The sequence below is a fragment of the Coregonus clupeaformis genome, chromosome 26 (assembly GCF_020615455.1).
Source record: "Coregonus clupeaformis isolate EN_2021a chromosome 26, ASM2061545v1, whole genome shotgun sequence".
NCBI lineage: Eukaryota > Metazoa > Chordata > Actinopteri > Salmoniformes > Salmonidae > Coregonus > Coregonus clupeaformis.
In genome coordinates, this window is record NC_059217.1 from 21,785,425 (window position 1) to 21,801,894 (window position 16,470).

Consider the following 16,470-nt stretch of genomic DNA (forward strand, 5'->3'; position numbering starts at 1 on the left):
CTGGGAGCTGACACTATCATAGTCCATGTGGGGTCAAACGACATCAGGAGGGCTAGCTCGGAACATCTGAAAATGGATTTGAAATAACTGATTTTATCATTGAAAGACTCCAAGAAACAGCCAATCATTTCAGGTCCAGTACCATCGTTGGGCTGCGGGTGTGAAAGATTCAGCAGGCTACTGGCATTACACATCTGGCTAAAAGATTACTGTAGCTCTGCTGGAATCACTTTTATAGATAACTTTGACACCTTCTGGAAACAGAAGATACTCTACAGGAATGACGGAGTCCATCCAAATCATCTTGTGTCCTGGACTCTGTCCATGTATTTCAAGGCTGCGTTGAAACAATGACTTATCAATGACCCAAGACCAGCTCAGTTAATCCCTACCATTGTGACAATGAGTCGTCATAATGCTGCATCAAATGTACATTATCCTAGGGCCATTGGCAGACAATGTAAGTAACTTAATTTGTCCCCCTAATTGCCCTGAATACCTCTGTTGATCCTACAGCTATTGGATGCAGTAACCATGAGCCTATGAACCAGAGTTACACTGTTTGCACTGAGGTGATGTGCCCCAGTAGGAAGACCATTGTTTGCAGCTCACCCTGCACTATCAGCTCCAATATAAATAACATGAGCAAGTCTACTTCTGATAATGAAAGCATTAAAAACAATCAAGCAACCCAGAAAAGTGCTAAAAATAGCCCATATTAACATATGCAGCCTGAGAAAGAAGGTCCATGAGGTCAATAACTTACTTGTAACAGATTATGTTCATATTCTGACTATCTCTGAAACTCACTTAGATAATACCTTTGATGATAGTGGTAGCAATACATGGTTATAACATCTACCGAAAAGACAGAAATGCCAACGGGGGCGGTGTTGCGGTCTATATTCAGAACCACATTCCTTTAAAGCTTAGAGACGATCTCATGTTGAAGTAATATGGCTACAGGTTCATCTGCCTCACCTAAAGCCCATTCTTGTGGGAAGCTGCTATAGACCACCAAGTGCTAACAGTCAGTATCTGGATAATATGTCTGAAATGCTTGATAATGTATGTGATAGAGAGATGTATATTTTCTAGGTGATTTAAATACTGGCTCTCATCAAGCTGCCCACTCAAGAAAAAACTTCAAACTGTAACCAGTACCTGCAACCTGGTTCAGGTTGTCAGTCAACCTACAAGGGTATTTACAAACAGCACAGGAATTAAATCAACATGTATTGATCACATCTTTACTAATTCTGACAAAATTTGCTTTAAAGCAGTATCCACATCCATAGGATGTAGTGATCACAATATAGTGTATAAGAGGTCAAACAATACGTTTTGTAGTTATTCATATGTTGATGATGTAAAGAATATTTGCTGGTCTGAGGTGTGTAATGAGGAGCAACCAGACACTTGACACATTTATGAAATTGCTTATTCCAGTTACTAATAAGCACGCACCCATTAAGAAAATGACTGTAAAAACTGTTGAATCCCCTTGGATTGATGAGGACTTGAAAAATGGTATGGTTGAGAGGGATGAGGCAAAAGGTATGGCAAATAAGTCTGGCAGCCCAACTGATTGGCAAACGTACTGCAAATTAAGAAATCAATTGACTAAATTAAAATAAATATACTATGAAACAAAAATAAATGATATAAAGAATGATAGTAAAAAGCTTTGGAGCACCTTAAATACAAATTATTGTTGTCTATCAACAATGACAAGCCACCGGGGTCTGACAATATGGATGGAAAATTACTGAGGATAGTAGCGGACGATACTGCCACTCCTATTTGCCACATCTTCAATTTAAGACTACCAGAAAGTGTGTGCCCTCAGACCTGGAGGGAAGCTAAAGTCATTCCCCTACCCAAGAATAGTAAAGCCCCCTTTACTGGCTCAAATAGCCGACCAATCAGCCTGATACCAACCCTCAGTAAACTTCTGGAAAAAAATGTGTTTGACCAGATACAATGTTATTTCACAGTAACAAACTGACAACAGACTTTCAGCATGCTTATAGGGAAGGACACTCAAGCACAGCACTTATACAAATGACTGATGATTGGCTGAGAGAAATTGATGACAAAATGATTGTGGGGGCTGTCTTGTTAGACTTCAGTGCAGCTTTTGACATTATCGATCATAGTCTGCTGCTGAAAAAACGTATGTGTTAAGGCTTTACACCCCCTGCTATAATGTGGATAAAGAGTTACTTGTCTAACAGAACACAGAGGGTGTTCTTTAATGGAAGCCTCTCAAACATAATCCAGGTAGAATCAGGAATTCCCCAGGGTAGCTATTTAGGCCCCTTACTTTTTTTCCATCTTTACTAACGACATGCCACTGGCTTTGAGTAAAGCCAGAGTGTCTATGTATGTGGATGACTCAACACAATACATGTCAACTACTACAGCAACTGAAATAACTGCAACACTTAACAAAGAGCTGCAGTTAGTTTCGGAATGGGTAGCAAGGAATAAGTTAGACATAAATATTTCCAAAACAAAAAGCATTGCATTTGGGACAAATCATTCACTAAACCCTAAACCTCAACCACATCTCGTAATGAATAATGTGGAAATTGAGCAAGTTGAGGTGACTAGGAGTAACAATCCAGGAGTAACCCTGGATTGTAAACTGTCATGGTCAAAACATATTGATACAACAGTAGCTAAGATGGAGATAAGTCTGTCCGTAATAAAGCGAGCACAGTTTCACTAACGTAGTCTCATTTCCACTAACTTTTAAACATTATTGTTTTCCGTGAAAACATTTTTAGTTGAAGATATTTGGTAGTACAGCTGTCATGATCCAGCTAACTTGCTAACATTATCAATTTTGATGTGGGCACCTGTTATTTGGTAACGCTCATCAGACTGTGCATTCAGTGTAGAAAAGTGCAAGAACCATTTGCCTAATAAATAAGAGTGAATACCAATTATTGGTAAAGTCTGAAACAACACACTGCAAAAACTTGGAAAGCCAGAATGTTGAATTAAAGTATTTTAGTTTACTCTACTGGTTGTCTATGTGGTTGGTCCTTCCTCTGGTTGAAATTTTTGACAAAATATACACAGGAAAGTATTATTAACCAGACTTTTTAGAGAGCATGTACTGCTGTTGACAATTATATTACCTGCCACATGCGCAACACCATGTAAACACCTGCAAGACTTGTTAGGTCACGATCAAACAAATCTTGATTGCCACACAGACCTGTGTTTTTGAAGTCTGTTTAATAATAATAAATGTGAGTGGCTAATTTTATTTTTTTATTTAACTAGGCAATCAGTTAAGAACAAATTCTTATTAACAATGACGGCCTACCCCTGCCAAACTTGGATGACGCTCGGCCAATTGTGCGCCGACCTATGGGACTCCCAATCATGGCCAGATTGTGATACAGCCTGGAATCGAATCAGGGTCTGTAGTGACACCTCTAGCACTGAGATGCAGTGCCTTAGACCGCTGTGCCACTCGGAAGCCCTATGCTTTACAGGCAATGGAAAGCATCGCCAAAATCGGGACTAAAGAGCCCTGAGCTGTCAGCTGTGTGTTACCATCAAATCCTATCTTGTTCTCATGATGAACTATTGTAGTTACTGAATGATTGCTTTTAACAATCATGATACATTCCCCCAGGTATCGAGAATCTGCCCTGTGAACTACAGAGAAACTTTACACTGATGCGGGACCTGGAAAATAGAACTTAAGGTACAATACTACACAAGAAATACATTTAAAGTGTTATTCGTTTTGATCACCTGATTTACCACATGGTTTCATTCCCCATCAGTATTGTGTAGTTCAGCATCTTTCATTTTCCAGTATTACAATTTTCCTGCAATTGTGTAGAGAAAAAAGGAGAGATTGACAAGCTGGCAGAGGAGTACATCTCAAGTGTAAGGAACTTGGCTTCGGAAAAGAGGGTTGAGCACCTGCAGAAGATCCAGAGTGCTTACAGCAAGTGCAAAGAGTTCAGCGATGACAAAGTGCAGCTTGCCATGCAGACATACGAAATGGTCAGTGCTCCAAACCTGGCATATAAGTACATAAAGATGTGTCAATACTTTCACTACTGGTCAATAGATAATGCAAAACCAATCTAATTGTCTGCATGTCATAGGTGGACAAGCATATCCGCAGGCTGGATGCAGACCTGGCATGATTTGAGAATGAGCTGAAGGAGAAGCTGGAAGTGGGCGGCTATGAAAGTCCAGAAGGAAGAGGGTTAAAGAGTAAGCAGGGAGACTGTTGGTGGGAAATACTTCTCCAGCACATTTACGACAGGTAAACCAACTTCCATGTCCACCGCTGTGAATATCTGCTTTAGAGTGTGAATGATGTACTGTTTTATCTTTTGTTTTATATGTAATGTAGGTGCTTTAATATGTTTTGACCCCAGGAAGTGTAGTAGCTGCCTTGGCAGCAGCTAATGGGGATCCCTAATAAATACAAATACAAATACTGCCCTAACAGATCCACAGATGACGCAATCTCAATCGCACTCCACACTGCCCTTTCCCACCTGGACAAAAGGAACACCTATGTGAGAATGCTATTCATTGACTACAGCTCAGCGTTCAACACCATAGTACCCACAAAGCTCATCACTAAGCTAAGGTCCCTGGGACTAAACACCTCCCTCTGCAACTGGATCCTGGAATTCCTGACGGACCGCCCCCAGGTGATAAGGGTAGGCAACAACACATCTGCCACGCTGATCCTCAACACGGGGGCCCCTCATGGGTGCGTGCTTAGTCCCCTCCTGTACTCCCTGTTCACCCACGACTGCGTGGCCAAGCACGACTCCAACACCATCATTAAGTTTGCTGACGACACAAGTGGTAGGCCTGATCACCGACAACGATGAGACAGCCTATAGGGAGGAGGTCAGAGACCTGGCAGTGTGGTGCCAGGACAACAACCTCTCCCTCAACGTGAGCAAGACAAATGAGGTGATCGTAGACTACAGGAAAAGGAGGGCCGAACACGCCCCCATTCACATCGACAGGGCTGTAGTGGAGCGGGTCGAGAGTGTCAAGTTCCTTGGTGTCCACATCACCAACAAACTATCATGGTCCAAACACACCAAGAAAGTTGTGAAGAGGGCACGACAACGCCTTTCCCCCTTAGTAGACTGAAAAGATTTGGCATGGGTCCCTAGATCCTCAAAAGTTCTACAGCTGCACCATCGAGAGCATCCTGACCGGTTGCATCACCGCCTGGTATGGCAACTGCTTGGCATCCGACCGTACGGCGCTACAGAGGATAGTGCGTACGGCCAAGTACATTACTGGGGCCAAGCTCCCTGCCATCCAGGACCTATATACTAGGCGGTGTCAGAGGAAGACCCCAAAAATTGTCAAAGACTCCATTCACCCAAGTCATAGACTGTTCTCTCTGCTACCGCACGGCAAGCGGTACCGGAGCGCCAAGTCTAGGTCCAAAAGGCTCCTTAACAGCTTCTACCCCCAAACCATGACTGCTGAACAATTAATCAAATCGCCACCCGGACTACCTGCATTGACCCCCCCCCTCCTTTGTTTTTACACTGCTGCTACTCGCTGTTTATTATCTATGCATAGTCACTTTACCCTTACGTACATTTTACATTTTAGTCATTTAGCAGACGCTCTTATCCAGAGCGACTTACAGTTAGTGAATACATATTTTTTTATACTGGCCCCCCGTGGGAATCGAACCCACAACCCTGGCGTTGCAAACGCCATGCTCTATCAACTGAGCTACATCCCTGCCGGCCATTCCCTCCCCTACCCTGGACGACGCTGGGCCAATTGTGCGCCGCCCATGAGTCTCCCGGTCGCAGCCGGCGGCGACAGAGCCTGGATTCGAACCAGGATCTCTAGTGGCACAGTTAGCACTGCGATGCAGTGCCTTAGACCACTGCGCCACCACTGCGCCTACGTACATGTATAAATTACCTTGACTAACCTGTACCCCAGCACATTGACTCGGTACCGGTACCCCTTGTATATAGCCTCATTGTTATTTTATTGTGTTATTTGTTTTACTTCAGTTTATTTAGGTCCCGTGTAGCTCAGTTGGTAGAGCATGGTTGTGGGTTCGATTCCCACGGGGGGCCAGTATGAAAAAGTATGAAAATGTATGTACTCACTAACTGTAAGTCGCTCTGGATAAGAGCGTCTGCTAAATGACTAAAATGTAAATATTTTCTTAACTCTATTTTCTTAAAACTGCATTGTTGGTTAAGGGCTTGTAAGTAAGCATTTCACGGTAAGGTCTACACCTGAGGTCTACACCTGTTGTATTCGGCGCATGTGACATAGAATTTGATTTGATTATGGCTAAATTGAGTAAAGGGCCAGAGGAAAAACTGCCCTATTTTTGAAGTTGCTAACGAATGACTGTTGTTCAATCACTAATAATAATAATAATAAATAATATGCCATTTAGCAGACGCTTTTATCCAAAGCGACTTACAGTCATGCGTGCATACATTTTTTGTGTATGGGTGGTCCCGGGGATCGAACCCACTACCTTGGCGTTACAAGCGCCGTGCTCTACCAGCTGAGCTACAGAGGACCACTAAAGATCAGGCATGGTGCTTTGCTGATAAACTGAAAACTCCAAGTCTGATCTGTGTTCATTTAATATATCCCATCAGACGCCTCTTTATCCCAGCTGCAGGGTTCCCGAGCACCTTCACCTTTAACTTCCACCTCCATGTCTTATAGACAGCTTGCAGTTGCGTCACAAATCACCTAGCAACCGCACCAGGCGCCATGTTGGAAGACCAAAGGCAGTTGGTTGGAAACAGTGTTGGCATTTGCGCGGTTTTCCCACCAAATTGGGCTACCTTGAAAACTATTTCGCGGGTGAAACTATGTTGCGGGTTTTTGGGCTATTTCTAAGTTGCACCGCGGCCGCCATGGCATTTTTCTTTCAAATATTGTTCACTGTGACCTGCCGCTGACTGTGCGGCAGGCTGTTGCTGAGTGAGTGAGTGTGGGGAGCATGGGAGGGGTGTGTGTGGGTGTTGAGAGAGAAGTACAGCTATTGGCTGAGTCACGTGAGCGAGAGGAGCGAGAGCAGCACGCGCGCATGTTGTGACAACTTTTTTACCAGTTGTAGGTAGGATATTTAGATTGTCGTTATGGAGACACCTTTTTCCAACCCATATTCCATAAAACATATTAATACGCTAGAACTGATGCACATCAATAAATAATGGAGACAAAGCACTGGAAAACGACTTTGGGCGCACTTGAGAGCATTTTATAAATTCGCTCTGAGGTGGTTTAAACTGCACTCTAATGTTGACTGTTTAAAGCAGGGGTGTCAAACGTCCGGCCCGCGGGCCGGATCAGGCCCGCAAACGGGTTTAATCCGGCCCGCGAGATGATTAAAAAAATAAAATAAAAAATAATAATAATAATAATAATAATTTTGTAAAGTATAAAAATGCGCTGCAATTTTTCAATAAAATAAACTGCTGTTCCAATTGCGTCCACTGGATGGCGCAATAGCAATTGTGTTAAGCAAGCAAACTGTTTATACCGGGGCAGAGCAAGTAGGTCAAGCACGTGCAGCCAATGAGCTACTTTGTTTTGCCCGCGATATTTATTACGGCTTCTACTTTTAACATTATGTGCTTTGGCACCCTCATTGCCCCAATATGTCTCTGTCAAAAAAGAGAAAAGTGGACGCAGAGTGCAGAGTGTTCCAAGAAAAATGGTCATCCTATTTATGCTGAAAGAATATAACCTTCGTTGCCACTATGTGAGTCTTCATGCCGACAAATATGACAACTTTCAAGGACAGCGGAGATGAGAGAAGGTGAATGAACTGTTGGCGGGTCTGAAGAAACAGCAGTCTGTGTTTACTCACAGCCGAGACATCAGTGACGCTGCAGTGAAAGCTAGCTACCTCATTGCTAATGAAATCGCAGTGGCTTCAAAACCATTTAGTGAGGGTGAATTTGGTAAAAACATGCATGATGAAGGCAGCGGAGATTGTGTGCCCTGAAAAGTGGCAGGCTTTTGCAAATATCAGCCTGACAAGAAACACAGTTGCAGACAGGATTTCCAATCTTTCAGTGGATTTGGACAGCCAGTTGAAGCAAAAAGTAAAGTCATTTATTGCGTTTTCGGTTGCAATTGATGAAAGCACGGACATTACAGATGTTGCACAACTGGCCATTTTCATCCGCGGAGTTGATGATACATTGACCGTCACCGAGGAGTTCGTGGAGTTGGTGCCGATGACAGATACAACGACAGCAGCTGATATTTTTACCGCACTCGTCGGCGCGCTGGACAGGGTCGGAGTGGACTGGTCCCGCGCTGTCAGCCTGGCTACAGATGGTGCGCCCTCAATGATCAGGAAAAAAGCAGGCGTTGTGACAAAGTTCAGAGAGAAAGTGCAATCTGCAAATGGAGGACGTGATTTTTTGACTTTTCACTGTATTTTGCACCAGGAGGCTTTGTGTTGCAAGTCATTAAAGATGGATAACGTCATGAAGGTGGTCATCCAAACTGTTAATTTCATCCGATCCAGAAGCCTGAATCACCGTCAGTTTGACAGCCTTCTCAGAGAGAAAGACCACATCTATGGCCTGCCATACCACACTGAGGTAAGATGGTTAAGCCGAGGTGCAGTGCTGAGGCGTTTCTTTGATTTACGAGAAGAAATTGAACAGTTCATGGAAGAAAAGGGCAAACCCGTGTTAGAATTTCATTCCGCAGAATGGATGCAGGACCTTGCATTTATGGTGGATGTTACAGAGCACCTGAATAACTTGAACAAACAGCTGCAAGGGCGCAACAAAGTTGTCACGCAGTATTATGACAGCATACGTTCTTTCAAGTTGAAGCTGTCATTGTGGGAGACGCAACTTGCCGGTGGTGATGCAGCTCACTTCCCCTGTCTGAAAAATGTGTGCGCGACCCAACATGTGGCAGACATGAAGCGGTTCAAAGATAAAATAACGGGACTGTTACGGGAGTTTGAGCAACGCTTTCAGATTTATGTTTATATGTTTTTATGTTGATGTGCTATTGTTTTTAATTGTTTTTATTTTATTTGTATATTTAACCTATTCTTGACTATGTGGTTCTTGCACTTGTTTTGGGAACAGGATTTCATTATTTTTATCTACATTTCTGCCTGAGAAATGACACCCTGATATAGTTCTGTGATATACTTCTGTGAATCACTGAGGCATTGTGTGTTTGTGTGTTCTTTGTCCTCAGAACTTTCAAATAACTTGAGGTGTTTTATGATTAATAGTGATGTTGTGCTTTTGGACACTGTCCTCAGGCTCCAGCTTTATGTTTATATGTTTTTATGTTGATGTGCTATTGTTTTTAATTGATTTTATTTTATTTGTATATTTAACCTATTCTTGACTCTGTGGTTCTTGCACTTGTTTGGGGAACAGGATTTCATTATTTTTATCTACATTTCTGCCTGAGAAATGACACCCTGATATAGTTCTGTGATCTGTGAAACAGTTCTGTTAATCACTGAGGCATTGTGTGTTTGTGTGTTCTTTGTCCTCAGAACATTCAAATAACTTGAGGTGTTTTATGATTAATAGTGATGTTGTGCTTTTGGACACTGTCCTCAGGCTCCAGCTTTATGTTTATATGTTTTTATGTTGATGTGCTATTGTTTTTAATTGTTTTTATTTTATTTGTATATTTAACCTATTCTTGACTCTGTGGTTCTTGCACTTGTTTGGGGAACAGGATTTTATTATTTTTATCTACATTTCTGCCTGAGAAATGACACCCTGATATAGTTCTGTGATCTGTGAAACAGTTCTGTTAATCACTGAGGCATTGTGTGTTTGTGTGTTCTTTTTCTTTAGAATTTTCAAATAAACTTGACGTGTTTTATGATTAATAGTGATGTTGTGCTTGTACTATTTTGGACACACTGTCCTCAGGCTCCAGCTTTATGTTGTATGTTGATCGTATTAAAACAAAGAAAACAATCTGAAGTTGTTGTTTTTAAGTTATAATGACCATGATTTTACCGGTCCGGCCCACTTGGGAATAGATTTTCCTGTAACGATCCCGGCAGTCTGAGTCGGGTCCTGTCTGGTGACTAGTTTTTCTGTTCGTGATCTCCAGTTTCCCGAGGGTTCGGGAACGCTCCGGGGAGCTCTCTTGATTTCCGCACCTGCATCCCATCAGCAATCTGCACACCTGGTCCTGATCATCACCCTTCTTAGGCTCTGGCCTAACATCCAGTCCCTGCCGGATCGTTAGCCATGAACAGTAGGTTTACCAGAGTATCAGTTTTAGAGCCTAGCGTTAGTTTTGTTGTTTTTGCACCTTGTTGGTTGGTTGCTTACTTACCCCCGTTTTTGTTCCATCTGCAGTCACCCGTCCGGAACCTTCATCCAACCTCTGCCTGGTGGTCGGCGGCTGCCGACCCAGGATGGGATCAACCACTGCACCCCCAACAACTAATCAACGCCGCCCGCTCTGTTCCCTGGATTATTCAGCATCACTCTTGAATTTGTAATAAACACTCACCTTCGTTTCAACTTACCTTGTCCTGGTCTGCTTCTGGGTTCTGGCTTAGCAACTCGTGACAGAACGATCCGGCCAGTAATGAACCCAGCGGACCTGGACTCTGTTCGCCATGCCATTACCCATCAGGAGAAGATGTTGGGCCATCATAGCACGGTACTACAGGAGATCGCGTTGTCAGTTCGGAACCTTTCTACCGGTCTGACGGAGGTCCAGAACCAACGCACGTTTCCGGTGGAGGATCCACTACCGGTTTCACCCATCTCGCCTGCCGCTTCTGGAGCTGTGTCCTTCCGTGAGCCCAAGGTTCCGACGCCGGATAGATATGAGGGGGAGCTGGGAAGATGCCGTTCCTTCCTTATGCAGTGTGGATTAGTGTTCGATCTACAGCCCTACTCTTATGCCACAGACAAGGCTAGGATAGCCTTTGTGATTGCGTTGCTGCGTGGTCGAGCGCTGGAGTGGGCTTCAGCCGTTTGGGAACGACAAGACCCCTGCATGGCTTCATACCAGGGGTTCACGGCCGAGATGAGGAAGCTCTTCGACCATTCCGTCCGAGGGAGGGACGCAGCTAGGCGCCTGTTTTCGCTTCACCAAGGAACTCGCAGCGTGGCCGACTTCGTGATCGAGTTCAAGACGTTGGCTGTGGAGAGTGGGTGGAACGAGGAGTCTCTGCAAGCGGCCTTTTACCAGGGTCTGTCGGAGCAGCTCAAGGATGAGTTGATCTCCTATCCGAGCCTAGTGACCTGGACAGCTTGGTAGCCTTGTCTATTCGGGTGGATAATCGAGTCCGAGAGCGAAGGAGGGAGAAGCAATGGGGTCCGTCCAATCGATCAGCTTCTCAGTTCCCAGTCGGGTCGGGTGGTGGACCAGAACACGTCGATCATTCTCCACCACAAAGGATTAGTGGAGAGGTCCTCTCTCCGATTCTGAACCCATGCAAGTGGGGCGGCACGGGTTAACCAAGGAGGAGCGTCAACATAGACGTAAGACCAACTGCTGCCTCTACTGTGGTAGCTCGGGACATTACATCTCCACTTGTTCCCCGGCGGTCGTCAACTGCCCGGCTCGCTAAAGTTGGGAGGACTTTTAGCGAGCCAGTTTCAACCTCTCAGTACCTCTGTCAGACCCGTTTCCCGGCTACCCTTGTGAACAGGAATCAGAGCTTAGCGATTAACGCTTTTATCGATTCAGGTGCCGATGGAAGCTTTCTTGATGCCGAGTTGGTGGAACAGCTGGGGCTTTCCAAGGAGCAATTGCCGGAAGCCATTGAAGCGACCACTCTGAACGGCAGTAGTCTGGCACGTATCACGATGAGGACTGAACCGGTTAAGATGCGGTTGTCGGGGAATCATTCTGAGATGATTTCATTCTTCATTCTGCCGTCTTCCCATGTTCCTCTGGTCCTTGGATACCCCTGGCTGAAGGAACACAATCCCACGTTCGATTGGGTGACGGGCAAGGTAACGAGTTGGAGCCTTGATTGTCATGCTAACTGTCTCAAGACTGCCTGCCCCCATTCGGTTCCCAGTCAGGTGATTGAGGCTAAACCCCCAGATTTGTCCCTGGTTCCCGAGGCATATCACGATTTGGGGGAAGTTTTCAGTAAGCAGAAGGCTCTGTCACTCCCTCCCCACCGACCATATGATTGTGCCATCAACCTGTTCCCTGGAGCTGTCTACCCCAAGGGAAGGTTATACAGTATCTCCCGACCTGAACGTGAGGCTTTGGAGACCTACATCAAGGAGTCCCTAGCTGCTGGTCTCGTTCGTCCCTCGTCATCACCCCCTGGGGGGCAGGATTCTTCTTTGTGGGTAAGAAGGATGGCTCTCTTCGACCGTGTATTGATTATCGGGGGTTGAATGACATCACGGTCAAGAACAAGTATCCCCTGCCCTTGATGAGTTCTGCCTTCGACTCTTACAGGGTGCTACGGTGTTCACCAAGCTAGACCTACGCAATGCGTATCACATGGTCCGGATCAGAGAGGGGGACGAGTGGTTGACGGGTTTCAATACACCGATGGGTCACTTCGAGTATCAGGTGATGCCGTTTGGACTGACCAATGCTCCAGCGGTATTCCAGAGTATGGTGAACGACGTCCTGAGAGATATGATCGGTCTCTTTGTGTTTGTTTACCTGGATGACATTCTGATCTTCTCGAAGGAACCTTCCGACCACGTCCAGCATGTCCGGCAGGTTCTGCAGCGATTGTTGGAGAATCGCCTGTTCGTGAAGGCCGAGAAGTGCGAGTTTCACGCCCACACGACATCCTTTCTCGGGTACATCATCTCCAGGGGAGAGATTAGGATGGACCAGGAGAAGGTTAGAGCGGTTCTGGAATGGGCCCAGCCCGGTACGAGATTGCAGCTCCAGAGATTTTTGGGGTTTGCGAATTTCTACCGCAGATTCATCCGGGATTACAGCCGTGTGGCCGCTCCGTTAACTGCCTTGACTTCCAGTATCAGGACCTTCAAGTGGAATCCGGAGGCGGATCGAGCGTTTCTGGATTTGAAGAGGCGATTCACCAACGCTCCGATTCTCTCTCAACCGGACACGGCCCGTCAGTTCGTCGTTGAAGTGGACGCGTCTGATGTGGGAGTTGGCGCCATCCTGTCGCAGCGATGCTCCACGGACAGTAAACTCCATCCCTGCGCCTACTACTCTCGTCGCCTTTCGCCTGCGGAGAGGAATTACGATGTGGGTAACCGGGAGCTTCTCGCGGTGAAACTTGCCTTGGAGGAGTGGCGCCACTGGTTGGAGGGGGCGGAGCAACCGTTTATTGTCTGGACTGACCACAAGAATCTTGCTTACGTGCAATCGGCTAAACGTCTCAACTCCCGTCAGGCCAGGTGGGCGTTGTTTTTCGGACGATTCAAGTTTTCCCTGACGTTCCGACCGGGATCTAAGAACGGCAAGGCGGACGCCTTGTCCCGGATGTTCTCCAAGACGGAGGAGAGTGGGTCCAAGACCGAGACAATTCTCCCCGGAACTGCGTCGTGGGAGCAGTTATGTGGAAGATTGAGGAGGAGGTGCTGGCGGCCCTTCGGACTCAGCCCGGTCCCGGTAACGGTCCACCCGGTCGGTTGTTTGTGCCTGAGTCGGTTCGTCCTGCTGTCCTCAAATGGTCCCACGCCAGCAAGATGGCTTGTCACCCTGGCGTGGCTCGGACAATGGCGTTTCTTCGCAGACGTTTTTGGTGGCCTGCCATGGCCGAGGATACTCGGGGTTTTGTTGCTGCCTGTCCAGTGTGTGCACAGAATAAGAGTACCAATCGGCCCAGCTCTGGACTACTTCACCCCCTTCCTATTCCCCGGCGACCATGGTCGCATCCTGGCCCTGGACTTCGTCACTGGGTTGCCCGCTTCTGAGGGGAACACGGTCGTTCTGACTATCGTGGACAGATTCAGCAAGTTCGCCCACTTTGTGCCAATTGCCAAGCTTCCCTCTGCCTCGGAGACGTCCGAGATCCTGGTTAGGGAGGTTTTCAGGGTCCACGGTTTGCCCAGTGATATCGTTTCCGACCGTGGCCCTCAGTTTACCTCTGCTGTCTGGAAGTCCTTCTGTTTGGCCATTGGAGCTACAGTCAGTCTCACATCTGGTTTTCACCCCCAATCCAATGGTCAGGCGGAGAGAGCCAACCAGAAGATGGAATCCACGCTACGCTGTCTGGTCTCTTCCAACCCCACCTCCTGGGTCTCTCAGTTGCCTTGGGTTGAGTATGCCCACAATACTCTCCCCTACATCTGCCACTGGGATGTCTCCCCTTCCAGTGCCTGTATGGCTACCAACCTCCCCTGTTCCCTTCTCAGGAGAGGGAGCTCTCAGTGCCTTCTGTTCAGGCCCATATTCGTGTGCCACCGGACCTGGCATCGGGCCAGAAAGGCACTCCTTAGAGTTTCGGACCGGTATCAGCTCCAGGCGAACCGTCGCCGGATCCCCGCTCCCACCTATACCGTCGGAGATAGGGTTTGGTTGGCCACACGGGATCTTCCGTTACGGACTGAGTCTAGGAAGTTGTTACCGAAGTTCATTGGTCCGTTTGTGGTGGAGAAGGTGATCAATCCAGTGGCAGTTCGACTCAAACTACCGAGGACGCTCAGAGTCCATCCCACCTTTCATGTCTCCTGCCTCAAGCCTGTCTTCCTCAGTCCTCTGTTGCCTCCTCCGCCTCCTCCTCCTCCTCCTCGGATGATCGGAGGTGGTCCTGCCTACACGGTGCGTCGCATCATGGATTCCAGACGGCGGGGCCGGGGTTTCCAGTATCTCGTGGACTGGGAGGGGTATGGTCCTGAAGAGAGGAGTTGGATTCCGCGGCGACAGGTCCTAGATGCTGACCTCATCAGTGACTTCTACCGCCTCCATCCTGGCGCTCCGGGGAGTCCGCCCGGTGGCGTTTGGTCGGAGGGGGGTACTGTAACGATCCCGGCAGTCTGAGTCGGGTCCTGTCTGGTGACTAGTTTTTCTGTTCGTGATCTCCAGTTTCCCGAGGGTTCGGGAACGCTCCGGGGAGCTCTCTTGATTTCCGCACCTGCATCCCATCAGCAATCTGCACACCTGGTCCTGATCATCACCCTTCTTAGGCTCTGGCCTAACATCCAGTCCCCTGCCGGATCGTTAGCCATGAACAGTAGGTTTACCAGAGTATCAGTTTTAGAGCCTAGCGTTAGTTTTGTTGTTTTTGCACCTTGTTGGTTGGTTGCTTACTTACCCCCGTTTTTGTTCCATCTGCAGTCACCCGTCCGGAACCTTCATCCAACCTCTGCCTGGTGGTCGGCGGCTGCCGACCCAGGATGGGATCAACCACTGCACCCCCAACAACTAATCAACGCCGCCCGCTCTGTTCCCTGGATTATTCAGCATCACTCTTGAATTTGTAATAAACACTCACCTTCGTTTCAACTTACCTTGTCCTGGTCTGCTTCTGGGTTCTGGCTTAGCAACTCGTGACATTTCCTCCATGTGGCCCCTGAGCTAAAATGAGTTTGACACCCCTGGTCTAGTTGTTTTACTACCTATATATTTCCAGAATCTCCTCACAGGTATGATTATTTTATGCATCTTGTTTGTATCCTTTCATAAATTAGAACGATTGAAGGTGGGCTGAATTGCACCTCCCACCGTTTAGCCACAAAATGCATTGTTGATGAGTCTTTCATTCAATTTATACAAATGTTTTATGTAGAGATCTTCAGTGCCTAGTTAGCTAACATGTTTGACATACAATCTTGAGATTTGAAAATAAACCAAATACAGCACGCAAAGCAATGCTCGCTAATAATTCTAACAAATCGACCCAGCTAGCTTCACACAAATATCCTTGTCCGAATCCTGAGAGGATTAAATGAGTTAGCCAGCTAATTTGTCTAAATGTTCTGAAATTACTTTGTATTTTTTAGAACGATCAGCTTGAAATTGGCATGCCTCTTTGACTCAACAACCAAAAACATATCTGAATTTAGCGTTCTTAATGAACCAATAAAATAGCTAGCTAACTCATTGAACCTGCTTTGTAGTATACCCCTTTGGGCTACAGGCTCTAATTGACAGTGTGGTTTAGTGTGTATATACAGTTATGTGGCATAAACATTGCTTCTACTTTTGTTCACAGTAGGTCAATCAAAAAAGTGTCTTCACCTTTTTAAGATGTTTTTTTCTATATAGTTATCGCAATTCATTTGAATATATTTGTTCGTCTGGCTTTATAATGAACCACATATTGGAATGGGTCCTTCATTTCAGTTGTTCTGTAAAAACATGACGTAGCTGGCAGACGTTTCTAGAAGCACCCAGCGTTTTCGTTGTTTTCGTTATCGTCTAAAGCAATTTACTAATTTACATATTTTTCAGCACATCTACTGTTTACTTGCCATTCATTCACTTAGGCAGGTAGCTAGTTATGTACAGTAGCAAAGTGGTAGGCTTGATGAT

General features: G+C 46.2%; 1 pseudogene; it reads left to right on the forward strand.

Moving 5' to 3' along the window:
* Positions 1 to 575: 575 nt before the first annotated feature.
* LOC121539830 lies at positions 576 to 6,732 on the forward strand (annotated as a pseudogene).
* The last annotated feature ends 9,738 nt before the right edge of the window (positions 6,733 to 16,470 follow it).